The sequence below is a fragment of the Schistocerca americana genome, chromosome 4 (assembly GCF_021461395.2).
Source record: "Schistocerca americana isolate TAMUIC-IGC-003095 chromosome 4, iqSchAmer2.1, whole genome shotgun sequence".
NCBI classification, from domain to species: Eukaryota; Metazoa; Arthropoda; class Insecta; order Orthoptera; family Acrididae; genus Schistocerca; species Schistocerca americana.
Window position 1 is genome coordinate 462,787,753 of NC_060122.1, and position 12,562 is coordinate 462,800,314.

A 12,562-nucleotide genomic window follows, 5' to 3' on the forward strand; every position below is an offset into this window, starting at 1 on the left:
AACAGCGTTGGGATCGTATAGCGACGAAATCGCACTGATGTCAGCCTGTCACCGGGGTTAATCTCGATCACATATTCGAGCGCGTTTGTATGTGTAGTCCTGCGCTTGATTCATGGAGCACATTCAAGGGTAATGGTGAACGGTTATCCATCAGAGCCCTTTGCTGTCGAACATTCCGTGAAGCAAGGATGGTTCAAAATGGTTCAAATGGCTCTGAGCACTATGGGACTTAACATCTGTGGTCATCAGTCCCCTAGAACTTAGAACTACTTAAACCTAACTAACCTAAGGACATCACACACATCCATGCCCGAGGCAGGATTCGAACCTGCGACCGTAGCAGTCGCGCGGTTCCGGACTGAGCGCCTAGAACCGCTAGACCACCGCGGCCGGCGAAGCAAGAATGCTCCTTGTACTCCGTCCTATTTGTAGTAGCCCTCGAGCCAGCTTTGTACGCCCTCCGTCGACGCTTGGAAGGGATTTCTTTACGAACTGTGAGGTTCCGATGTTGTGTATATGCCTACGATGTTTATTCTTGGTCAAGTCATGGGATGACATACAGAGGGGGCTACGATGGCTTCAACAGTAGGGTACTGTGGCGGGCAGTATCATCAATCTGTGGCAGACAAAGTATGTGGATGTGGGCACGGGGCTTGTCCTTAAAACGACAGTGGCCATCACTAAAGTATTGGAGCTCAAATGTTTAGGGGTACTCTTTCATGGCCGTATTCAATGTACTTCATGATCACATATCATCGGCTGTTACAACAGATACGTGCACAGGTGCGACTCCACAGGCTACGTATGAAGGGACTGTTCCAACGTGCACAGTACGTTAACGCCTTCTTGGATCCAGAATTATACCATTTTGAAATGTGCTACAGTTGCTCATTACGATTGCTACAAGGCAACATTTTCCGTCTGCTAAACTTGTTTTTAAAATTCGTTACGACACCTTGACATTGCCCTCACATGACGGTGATGTAGGTCTGACCAATGTCAGGAACAGCGCGGGCACTGTTTCTTGGAACGGTGCACCGACTATGGCATCCGGAGCATGTCAACTTGACAGGCACCGTGATCGACGAGGCACCACATGCACTGCACCCTCCAACCACTCTCTCTGATATTTCGGCGCCATTCAGTCACATTAGGGTGTTCCTCGTGGTCTATAGTTTGTTGCTGGATGTCCTGCGTTCTACACGATAGCCCACGACGAAGGACTGTAACAGCCAATAGCAAAGACACCAGCACGCCAACGTGGTTGAACGACGCTATCCCGCTGTACGATTGAAGAGAGTATGGTGTGCGATTCATCTATCCTTCCTCCCCAAGGAAGTTCGGGCATCGTAGTACCTGACAGTAAATGACAAATTCGTCAATCGCCAACAATTGCACTCCATCATCTTGTCGACGCGACTTTGTGTCCACTTTGGGCAGTAACTGATTCTGACGGACGTTGATTCACATGTGGTATATCAGCTGCATGTTGGCTGCTCACACAACGAATGTTGACCCCACTCTTACGACGGCCGCCCCGTTGGTTGATATGCGGCTCTGTTCCACACGGATGACGTCCACTTCCCAGCGGTCACGACAAATGCAGTCAATTGGATGAAAGGCTCGGTGTTGTACTACCTCTTCCGCGACGGAGACAAAGCCGTTTCAGGTTACTGGTCTTTCCTTCTGGACAGACACATGGACTTACAGTGCTGGGCGAAATACCGGTCCTGCTTTGCTAACTATCTAGGTTCGTTGTTCACGGATCCTCCGGCTAGCTGGGGTGTTCTAGGCGCGAGAAGAGACAGATGACGAAGGTAGACGATTCAAGAGCACCCAGCCTTTGTAAAGAGGGGACAGTACTCGTTATCATACGAGAAGAAGACCAGGAAAATCTCCGTATTCAGCTGTTGTAGGATTTCCATTAATTTCTTAGTATGGTATTTACTTGCCACTAAAACAAAAACAAGTAAGTAAACAAATAGATAAATGAGAAGAAGAACCCTTGCTGTATGTTTCCCATCGATCCCTTTTCTCGAACCATGAGCAGAGCGGCACAATGGTCAGGCTTCGAATGGCGACCCCCGCCAAGAAAGGCAAAGCTCCTAAGTTTGAGTGTCGGTCTGGTACACCTTTCTGATCAGGCAGTAGGTTTCAAACTTCCTCGTTTCGTCATACTCAAGATAGTTTCGGAAGTACCTCTATGGATAGGCGCTCGAGTTACCAAGACGTTTCTGGTATTCACGGGTGCATGCCGGGCCCAGATTACTTCGGCCCATCGGATTAATGACAAGGGCTGGTCTGCTGGCCAGACTGGATGTGGTTTTTAGGCAGTTTCCGACGTCCAACTAGGTGAAGACATGGCTGATATCCACGTCCAGCTTCAGTTACACGAATCGTAAAAATTTATAAGACATTGTGGCAATTTTACATGAGATAACGCTAATCACATTTAAATGGGAGTCACTCATTGCGTCCCAGGAGTAGGGAATGGTGACAAGTAGGGGATTCAGCCACCGTCTGCCACTGACAATGCCGAATACAGATTCACAAACCGATTCCCTGATGATACGGAAGAAGGAGAGGAAATTTAAGACGGTGATGATGCATTTAGGAAATGTAAACATAAAATTATAATATCAATTACACAGTATCTCGTCAAATGCACTATTCACACGCAAAACATGTTTAAGACACAATACTTAAAGAACATTGCCACCTCTTCTCATACCTTTGCAAGTACTTCCACTGGAAAATGATGTTCTTTTCTAACAGTGTAATGCTAGGATGCCCGCCCCGTTAGCCGCGTGGTCTAACACATTGCCTTACAGGCGGGAAGGCGAATACGCCCGGCGGATTATTGTCACTGTGCCGGCCAGTCTGCGAATGGTTTTTAAGGCGGTTTTCCATCTGCCTCGGTGAATACGGGCTGGTTCCCCTTATTCCGCTTCAGTTACAATATGTCGGCGATTGCTGCGCAAACACTGTCTCCATAATCACTCTACCACGCGAACATTGACGTTACACTCGTCTGGTCTGGTGTGAGACGTTCCCGGTGGAGGTGGCGGGGGAGGGGGGGGGGGCGGGGGAGGGTAGGGTCTGCTGGGGGCCGAACGGCACAATAACCCATGGTTCGGTGTGGAGCGGCGGTGGGGTGAGTGGACTGCTGTAGCTTGTTGTGGGGTTGTGAACCACTGAGGGCTACGGCGGGGACGAAGCCTCTTCGTCGTCTATAGGTCCCCATTTCCATACAGTACAATACAATACAATGTTACGATTACAGGTGCTAGTAGATTATCTATTACTATTTATATTAACCATGGAGTAACTCGATTGGTACAGAAAACTGAGTGCCGTTTATTTGCAGTACTGTCCTATATAAGGAGCTGCACTGCCCCTCATACCAATTTCTAGCTGTTTGTACAGGACACTAATTAGATTATGGTGGCCTTAGAGGCTCTCGGTCTAGTTCGATCCTGTTCTAGTTGACGGCACATGGGCAAGTCGATTGCTAAGTGTATCTATTTTTGTAGTTAGCTTAATAAGTGTCTTTGCAGCATTAGTTTGTGCTGTTGTTACTGTAGATTATTATAAGGATAATTATAGAGGAAGGAAAATTGTAAAACGCGATACGGAATCGTGGCCTGCTGGTGTCGAAAATCAAGGAGGACACGGCCGCACTTAGCGTTCCCAAAAAACGGAAGGATCACTTTCAATAGTGTCACATGTCCCCATTCCATGACACCCTGTCAAAAGGTCTACAAAGTAACCAGTAGTCGGGAGTTGAGCCTTATGGTCAGCAACAGTGGTCGGGAACAGTACGACAATACTTCTTCTCCTTTCTGTGGCGAAACTCGGCAGACGACTTTTTTTTATTTTTTATTTTACAAGTTGTGTTCCATATCTTCATATGTGCATATATGCACAGGCCCGCATTAGTGACGTAGGCTACGGAGAAAGAAGAAAGTCATCTCTCCCTTTCAACTCCCGCACTGATATTCAGATACGTCACATAGTTTTCATATATACTCGTAGAAAGCTATCTAGATTGAGTGCATCCGTGAAACTATCACGTGATGCCACATGATATCTTGTGAGACCAGTTTTGTAGCACCAAACTTAGAAGATTTTGGGTGAACATTCGGTGATGTTATATTTTTAGGTTTTCTCTAGCGGCGCTGAATGTAAAGTCTTATTGGTGAGATCCTTTTGTCAGTCGGAGACAGAAATATTTCATCACGCAGTAGATATTTTTCACTGAGTGTGTCAGATTTTACTTCATCCACAGTATTAATGAAACGAACACCGTGCTATCATGTCGAACAATTTTCGTTCAAAAATGTTCAAATGTGTGTGAAATTTTATGGGACTTAACTGCTAAGGTCATCAGTCCCTAAGTTTACACACTACTTATCCTAAATTATCCTAAGGAAAAACACACACACACCGATGCCCGAGGGAGGACTCGAACCTCCGCCGTACCAGCCGCACAGTCCATGACTGCAGCGCTTGAGACCGCTCGGCTAATCCCGCGCGGCATAATTTTTGTAGTTAACTACGGAGATTACCGCGAGAGTAGGAGGAACTGAATCAAATTTTTTTTACACGTGACACGGATATGCACCGTTCCCAGACGAGTGTTTTCAAGGAAAACTTTATCTGCTACGTCTCCTATACCACCTTTTGAAGCATGTATTAGGGGTCCGTTTCGAACACCAGCTCACATCAAATCAGAAAAGCGGTTGTACTGAGTGTAACGTAAACCACTTCACGAGCGTGTTTCTTCCGACGCCACGTGTGGTACGGCGAGTTTTTAAGGTTTCAGACGAAGTGTAGTGACACAACGGAGAAAACAGCCCGTAGAAGGCTTTCCCAAGAACAAGCTAAAAGGGCCGGGATGCGTATGAATTATGTACAAGGCTGATACCGCAGGGCCCGCGGTGCGCCGGGCAGGCCCTCAATATGCATAATGCAGAACACAATCAGTGTGGCGGGGACCCGGCTCCGCAGCCCGTCCGCGCCCCGCCCTCCTGGTGGGCGGCGGCCGGAAGTGACGGCGCGGGGGGCCCCGCCGTGTAGGAGCAGGCCCGAGTCGTCACTCACGTGTCCCTCGCAGAATATAGTGTGTCAATGAGGAAGCGCCGGAGCAAGTCTATACCACACCAAAAGAGTGCTTCATTGGAGGCGGTTGCCTACACGCTCGTGTTGCAACCAAGTTCTTTGGCACCGTCGTGGAACTTGCTGCCATCCTCGATGAGTTTTCTCTGTCTGGTGCGTTCTCCGACGAGGACCTCCCATTTGTCGCAGTAAATATTAAATGCGTTCGTATCGCGCTAGGCGCAATGTTTAAAACGCGAAGCAGGTCTTCCAGGGGGTTGCATTGCATGTCATATCTCACTAAGCAATATACGTGGTGGAAGATGGAAGGCCGGCCGGTGTGGCCGAGCGGTTCTAGGCGCTTCAGCCTGGAACCGCAAGACCGCTACGGTCGCAGGTTCGAATCCTGCCTCGGGCTTGGATGTGTATGATGTCCTTAGGTTAGTTAGGTTTAAGTAGTTCTAAGTCTAGGGGACTGATGACCTCAAATGTTAAGTCCCATGGTGCTTAGAGCCATTTTGAAGATAGAAGTGGTCAATACGACGAAAGCCTACTAGCAAGCGCTACGATGTTCCTTAAGAGTGGTGGTGGTACTCGATAGATTCTCAGCGTTCAGGACCATCTCGTTTGTCACATAGACCGTCCATATTAAGTCTACAATGTTTCGTAAGCACCACAGATGGAAGGTGTTGAGCTGACGTTCTTGTTTGACGCATGACGTCTAGGTCTCAGCACCATGCTAGAGGGCGTTCAGTACGCGTGCTTGATGGACGTGCATTTCTGCGTACACCCTGATGTGTTTGCTGTCCCAGACACTCGTGTGGAGTTTCCCGAAAGTGTTCGCCTCTTAGTCTGTCAGTAATTTTCACATCAATATACACACCGCTGCAGAGTGAAAATTCATTCTGGAATCAAGCCCGTATGCACTGGCTAAGCCACGTCTCCATGACGTTCGTTTTTCTTGGAGTATCTGTCCCGGCAGGTAGGCAGGAGAGTTTCTGGGAAGTTTGGAATGTACAAGAAGAGGTACTGGCGGAAGTGACTCTGTAGCGATGGGTCGTAGCTCGTGTTAGAATAAACAAGTTGGATGACAGTTAACCGCGACAGGATAAAGGTTCCAGGTTGTAGTCCCAGTCCGCCATACACTTTTTATCTCGTAAGAAGTTTCCCTACGATATGGTTATTTTTCACATGGAATACAGCTTAATGAGTATAGTTAGAGAATTCGTGTCAGTAATTTAGCCCTGAAGGAAAATGTTAGGGGTTCTCTTTCAAGTACGTTTTCGAAAACTGTCTTCGAATACTACATTCCGGAAGACGACCTCCCGATTTACCAGCCTATCAACTCGAGACAAGAATGAGAACAGATTTTAAAAGCACTTGTAAATCAATAAAAACCACCACTTGGATCACTTTCTGTTATTAATGCCGACCGATTTCGGATTGAGTTGTAGATCATCTTCAGAGCTGAGTTAGGTAAGGAGGAACGAGGCCCAACAATACAAAAATTACGTGAATGTAACACTATAAATATTACTGACAATTTCACTACAGCTAACGTTGGAATATCACTAAGTTATCCATACTAAGGCTGTAAGGTGCTGTTTGTCAGTAATTGCAAAAATGTAAACTAAACTAGACAAAAAAGTACACGGGATGTTATGTGGAATGTTTAATAAATAATTTTAGCATTGTTTTGTAACCTTCTTTACATTGTATCAATGAAATAGTCTATAACGTGATGAGACTGACGTGCCCATATCACGTGACTGTTCCACTTCACATTGCGTGCTATGACGTTTTTTACATAGTTTCATGTTATATTTTTACAAGTACTGGCACTCTGAACTTTGCTGTAATGAGCATGAATAAGTTGGTGATGTCTTGATGTTAACCGTAGTATTTATAGTAATATTAGAATCTTAAGGTCACACTATTTACGTTCCACAACAATATTTATTTTAGAGTTCGTTATGAACTTCCTTTCGGCTTTCTAGGCCATACTTACACGATGATTTAGTGCTTTCTGAGCAGGATACATGATCTTATTGTGTAACGTCAGTACTGTCTATTTAAATTTTTATGTATGTCTATGTTTCTCAAAGTACAGACTAAATATTCCATAAGTGTTATTATTTATAGTGTCACACTACTTTAATTTTTATATTGTCACATGTCATTCTTCTTTATCCCACTTACGTTTGAAGATGTTATGAGAGGGTGTGCTGACAATTAATGTCTCCGAATTTTTTATGTGAAAACTCTTAAGGCTTCTTGTGTAAACATACGTTATTAACATTCTAAATCTTTATTCTCCATATTCTACATATTTCCAGCCCTCTGCCGATAGATAGCTCTGAATTGCAGCGGGTGACGTGGGGATGTGTAACGTAATTCTACCAGAGCGTGAGAAACAGCGTGCTGTAGTCGAGTTTCGAATTCAAAGAGTTGGTCCACACACGGAGCATCTTCTATTTCAGCATGGCAATGTCAAGACACGCCCGAGCGCTGCAACGTCTGCTACAGTCCGACGCCTTGGGTTTACTGTAGTCGCTCATACTCCATGCAGTTCCAGCTTGGCCCCATCCGATTTTCATCTATTACTAAAGCTTAAAGAACACCTTCAAGGACTTCTTTTAGACAGTGGTAAAGCAGTATAACCAGTGCTAACGTTGTGGCTCCGTTAACATATTAAACCACTCTACAGCGATGGTGCCGGCCGGGGTAGCCGAGCGGTTCTAGGCGCTACAGTCTGGAACCGCGCGACCGCTACCTTCGCACGTTCGAAAACTGCCTCGGGCATGGATGTGTGTGATGTCTTTAGGTTAGTTAGGTTTAAGTAGTTCTAAGTTCTAGGGGCTGATGACCTCAGATGTTAAGTCCCATAGTGCTCAGAGCCATTTGAACCATTTACAGCAATGATACTAATAAACTGGTTTCTATCTGGGAGAGATGTGTTCGTTGCCACGGAGACTATGTTGACAAATAAATATGTAGAGATGAAGAGTCAAGATGGAGAATGTTAATAATGATTGTTTCATTGAAAAGTTTTAGGAGTTTTCATACAATAAACTCGGTGACATTGCTTTTCAGCACACTCTTGTATACTCAGACAGAAACCGCTCATCATTAATTAATAATAGTGATCGAGCTTTCGTTTTTCATTCATTACACCAACGAAGATCAGAGTTTTCTGAACCTTACTAGTAGTTACGTGTTTTGATACATCCTGATACTGCTTTTCCTTCGTATTTTTGTCAGAGTGACATTGAAACCAAGTGTCCTGAATTATCTGTTGTACGTAGCATAATATCTGTCTTTACATTTTAGTCCTCTGCGACTTTATCTAATGTCATGGAAGTTATTACCCAATGTCTTTTAAGTTGTAAGGATCACACACGGTCCAAACATAGTAATGTGCCCACCACCTATGTTCGATGTCACATGCAGTAACAGCTCACAGGTGGCAGCAATAGCAATGGAGGATGCATGAAGGCGTGTCGGGGGTGCGGAGACCAGTGCAGTCGTTGTTGTATTGCGGAAGCGGGGTGAATTATTTGGTTTGGTGGTAAGGTCTTATGGGACCAAACTGCTGAGGTCATCGGTCCCTGCCGGCCGGTGTGGTCGAGCGGTTCTAGGCGCTGCAGTCTGGAACCGCGCGACCTCTACGGTCGCAGGTTCGAATACTGCCTCGGGCTTGGATGTGTGTGATGTCCTTAGGTTAGTTAGGTTTAAGTATTTCTACGTTCTAGGGGACTGATGAGCTCAGATGCTAAGTCCCATAGTGCTCAGAGCCGTTTGAACCGTTTTCATCGGTCCCTAAGCTTACACATTAATCAATCTAACTTAAACTAACTTACGCTAAGGATGACACACACATCCATGCCCAAGGGAGGACTCGAACATTCGACGGTTGGAGCCATGCGGACCGTGACAAGACGCCTTAGACCTCGTGGCTACTCCGTTTGGAATGGGTGAGTATCTGACGTCCAGAACAGCGTGATCATTGGCTATCGGGCCGAGGATGGAAGCATTTCCGAAACGGCTAATTTCGTAAACTGTTCGCATGTCGCTGTGGCTAAGATATACCGTGCATGTCGCTCTTTACAAAATACCCTAACAGGTCACAGATGACAGGGACGAACGACGGTTGCGGAGATGTGTAAGGGCGAATAGACGTGTAACTGTTGCTCAACTAACCGCCCAGATGAACCAAGGGACTACCATCCGAGCCACCTCAACGACGTCCGGCGAACGCTGCTGCGTGTGGGCCTCCACAACAGGCGCGTGGTTCATACACCCATGCTGACTCCTGTGCACCAGAGTCATTACCGCACTGGATGTTCCCTGAGCGGTGACAAGTTTCCTTTTCTGACGATCCGCGTTTTATGCTTCATCGGACAGATAGCCGTTGGCGTGTATGGCTTGAAACGTCTCAAAGCAAACAAGGGGAGAGCGTTATGGTCGTGGGAATGTTTTCTTGGCATTGTGTGGGTGATCTCGTCATTCTAAAACGCACATTGGATCGATACAAGTATGCTTCTTTCCTTGGGGACCGTGTCCATACCTACATGTAGTTTGGATTTCCTCGGTACGAAGGGATCCACCAGCGGTACAATGCAACGTATCCCATAGCTCGCAGTGTATGTGCGTCGTTTTAAGAGCACGAGGATGAATTTTACTGGACTCTTCAGGCCATGAAACTCCCCGGTTTTATACTCAATAGAGAGTGTGTGATCTCTCCTAGATTGGGCTGTTAGCGTCATGGATCTTCAGCCGAGAAAATTATCGCAGCTGGCCACGGCACTGGGGCCGGCAGAGTTCAACATCCCTGTTAATCTCTTCCAGAACCTCATTGACTCCCTTCTTGCACGTCTCGCAGCGGTCTCCGTTGTAAAAGGTGGTTGTTGTGATTTTCCACAGATGGCCACCTTAATGTGACTGGAAAGTGTATATCCTCAACCGTCACAGTTACTTGTTATTATGTGACAATTTGTCTTACATTTGTTCTTTCGTGTGGCTGCATACCGATGTGTGATAATTCGATAGCTAATCAGTCACACGTGCTTTTACTATGACCTGTGGTAACAATAATATCTAAAATGAAATGAATACCCCTAGCTGCACACAGGCGTTGATGTAAGTCAACGGGAACAGTTCGAAATGTGTTCCCCGACCGGGACTTGAGCTCGGGATCTCCCGCTTACATGGCAGAAGCTCTACCCATCTGATCCACCGAGGATAGTGCGACTGCAGGGACTCATCTCTGGCACGCCTTCCGTGAGACCCACATTCCCAACTTATTCTCCCGCACTATATTCATAGTGCCCCTGCCCACTATACTCATTACTCGCGACTTTTTGCCGATTCCAGTAAGAGTTCGGGCACTGTTTGTGCCTCCGCACAGAAGAAGATGGTCAAATGGACGATGAACCTTAAAATATATATATATATGAGCATGATGTCTGTTCGTTCGGACATCTTCATATATAAAATAATATTTGCCCGCTGATGACATTTTACGGATTATCGTTGTTGTTTACACTGTGCGCTTACTTGACGTACGATTCTAAATCGTTACCGTTTGTTGAAACGTCGACGAGGTACGGCCATGTTAATATGGTACATCACCAAAATCATTACTGTTCCTGATCGGCTGATAGCGGTTAGACTTATCATTCATACTAGATTTTTTTCTTGAATTAAAAATTTCAGTGTACATTACTGTCTTGAAAGACTTGGCATACTTGTTTTTCGAGACACTGTGCTTTTTTGGCTTTCGGTGCTCGTGTAATAAAAGAAGCAGTGAGTAAGAAATTCGATGCCAGTGGTTAACTGTTCTATCCTGCAGTCTTCCCTTTTCGCATCATCGTCCGGTCTTGAATAAAGTCTAACAGTATTCTTAACATCTGATATACAATAATTTGGTATGCTGTCTTGTGATCCATACATAGTTTCCATGTGCCTCAGCGCATGCGCTTGTGCGCCGTATCATGTTCTGTCTCACACGTTCTCATTGGTCAGGCTGCATCTGAACAGTATCAATGACAGCATGTATGACACAAGTCCCGGAATCGTGGTTGTCTGGTGAAGAAACCGCTGATGAAACTGCTCTCAACGTGGAAAGCCTGTTCTAGTAAGCCCTTCATACGCTGTAAGTGATGCGGGCAGTAACAATTCTTATGGAGAATGTTCCACACGGTCGTCTGGCTTTCTCTGTACTGGCGGATCAACTGCCTGCTACTGACAAGACGGTCGCCTTCCTCAGTGTTAATTATATTTTCCTCTAAGTCCAGTACTCGAACATTTTGGGTAAGTAGTTCATGATTTCCTGCTTCCGGAAACGACCCTGTATCAGACAAACGGCGAAACACTATTGCAAACCTTGAATGCTGTGGTTGTTGTCGATAGGGATAGGTCTCCTGATATAACCTTTCTGCTCACCGCCCATTGCCATTTGCCTTTCCATTAATAAACACCATGTCGGTAAGCTCTCTATTCGAATACAGAACCATTGTGTACAATGCTGTATCATATGGACTACAAGGTGAATCAGCAAGAGAAGTCAATCGGACGCAACATTACCACATACTATGGCAGGAGAAGGCGTTAGGGCATGACATATGAGGAACGGTTCCAACTCCCAGGAGGAAACCATGTATGCTGTAACTGAGGCTGCATGTTACAGCGCGTATTAGACTACAGTCTCTGTAACAAACTATGACTGAATAAATGGTCTCTAGCATGGAAATCATGCATTTTTGGGAATAAGTTCATTACAACTTTTTTGTTTCGTGTTCTCTCATCAGTCAATCCCTAGAGTCTGTACACGGTGGAAAAAGTCACCCCGTATAAGATAAACAAAAATGATTATATAATAATAACAGGAGATTTAAATGAGAGGGTGGGTAACACCCACATGGCCAATGTTATTAGTTCTGAAGCAGAAAACGTAGCAAATAATAACAGATATAGACTGATAGTGTTAATTAAGCAATGAGCTAAGGATAACAAACACATTCCTCAGGCATAAACAGATCCACAAATATACCTGGTCAGCCAGAGGCTCAGCCACAGTTATAGACTACGAAATTGCAAATAAGATGACTTGGTCTTTCTTGAAAGACACGAAGGACTGCAGAGGTCTAGAAACCGTTTCAGATCATTTCCTGCTAATCTTAAAAATGAAAGTAATTAAAGAACGGATAAACAGAAACAAAGTAATGGAGATATAAGGTTTAAAGTACATTTACTATAACAGAAAAGGCTTGAAGAAGACGTAAGTTTAAATATAAAAGCGGATAACATAGACCACTAATGGAATAATACAATGGCAGCACTAACTAAAGGGACAACAGAAGCACTTGGCACAAGAGACAAAAGTATTACCAAAAGGGGTGTGCGATACTGAGATGATGAAACAGATAGTATAAACGAAGATAAGAAACATGCTTACTTTAAAATG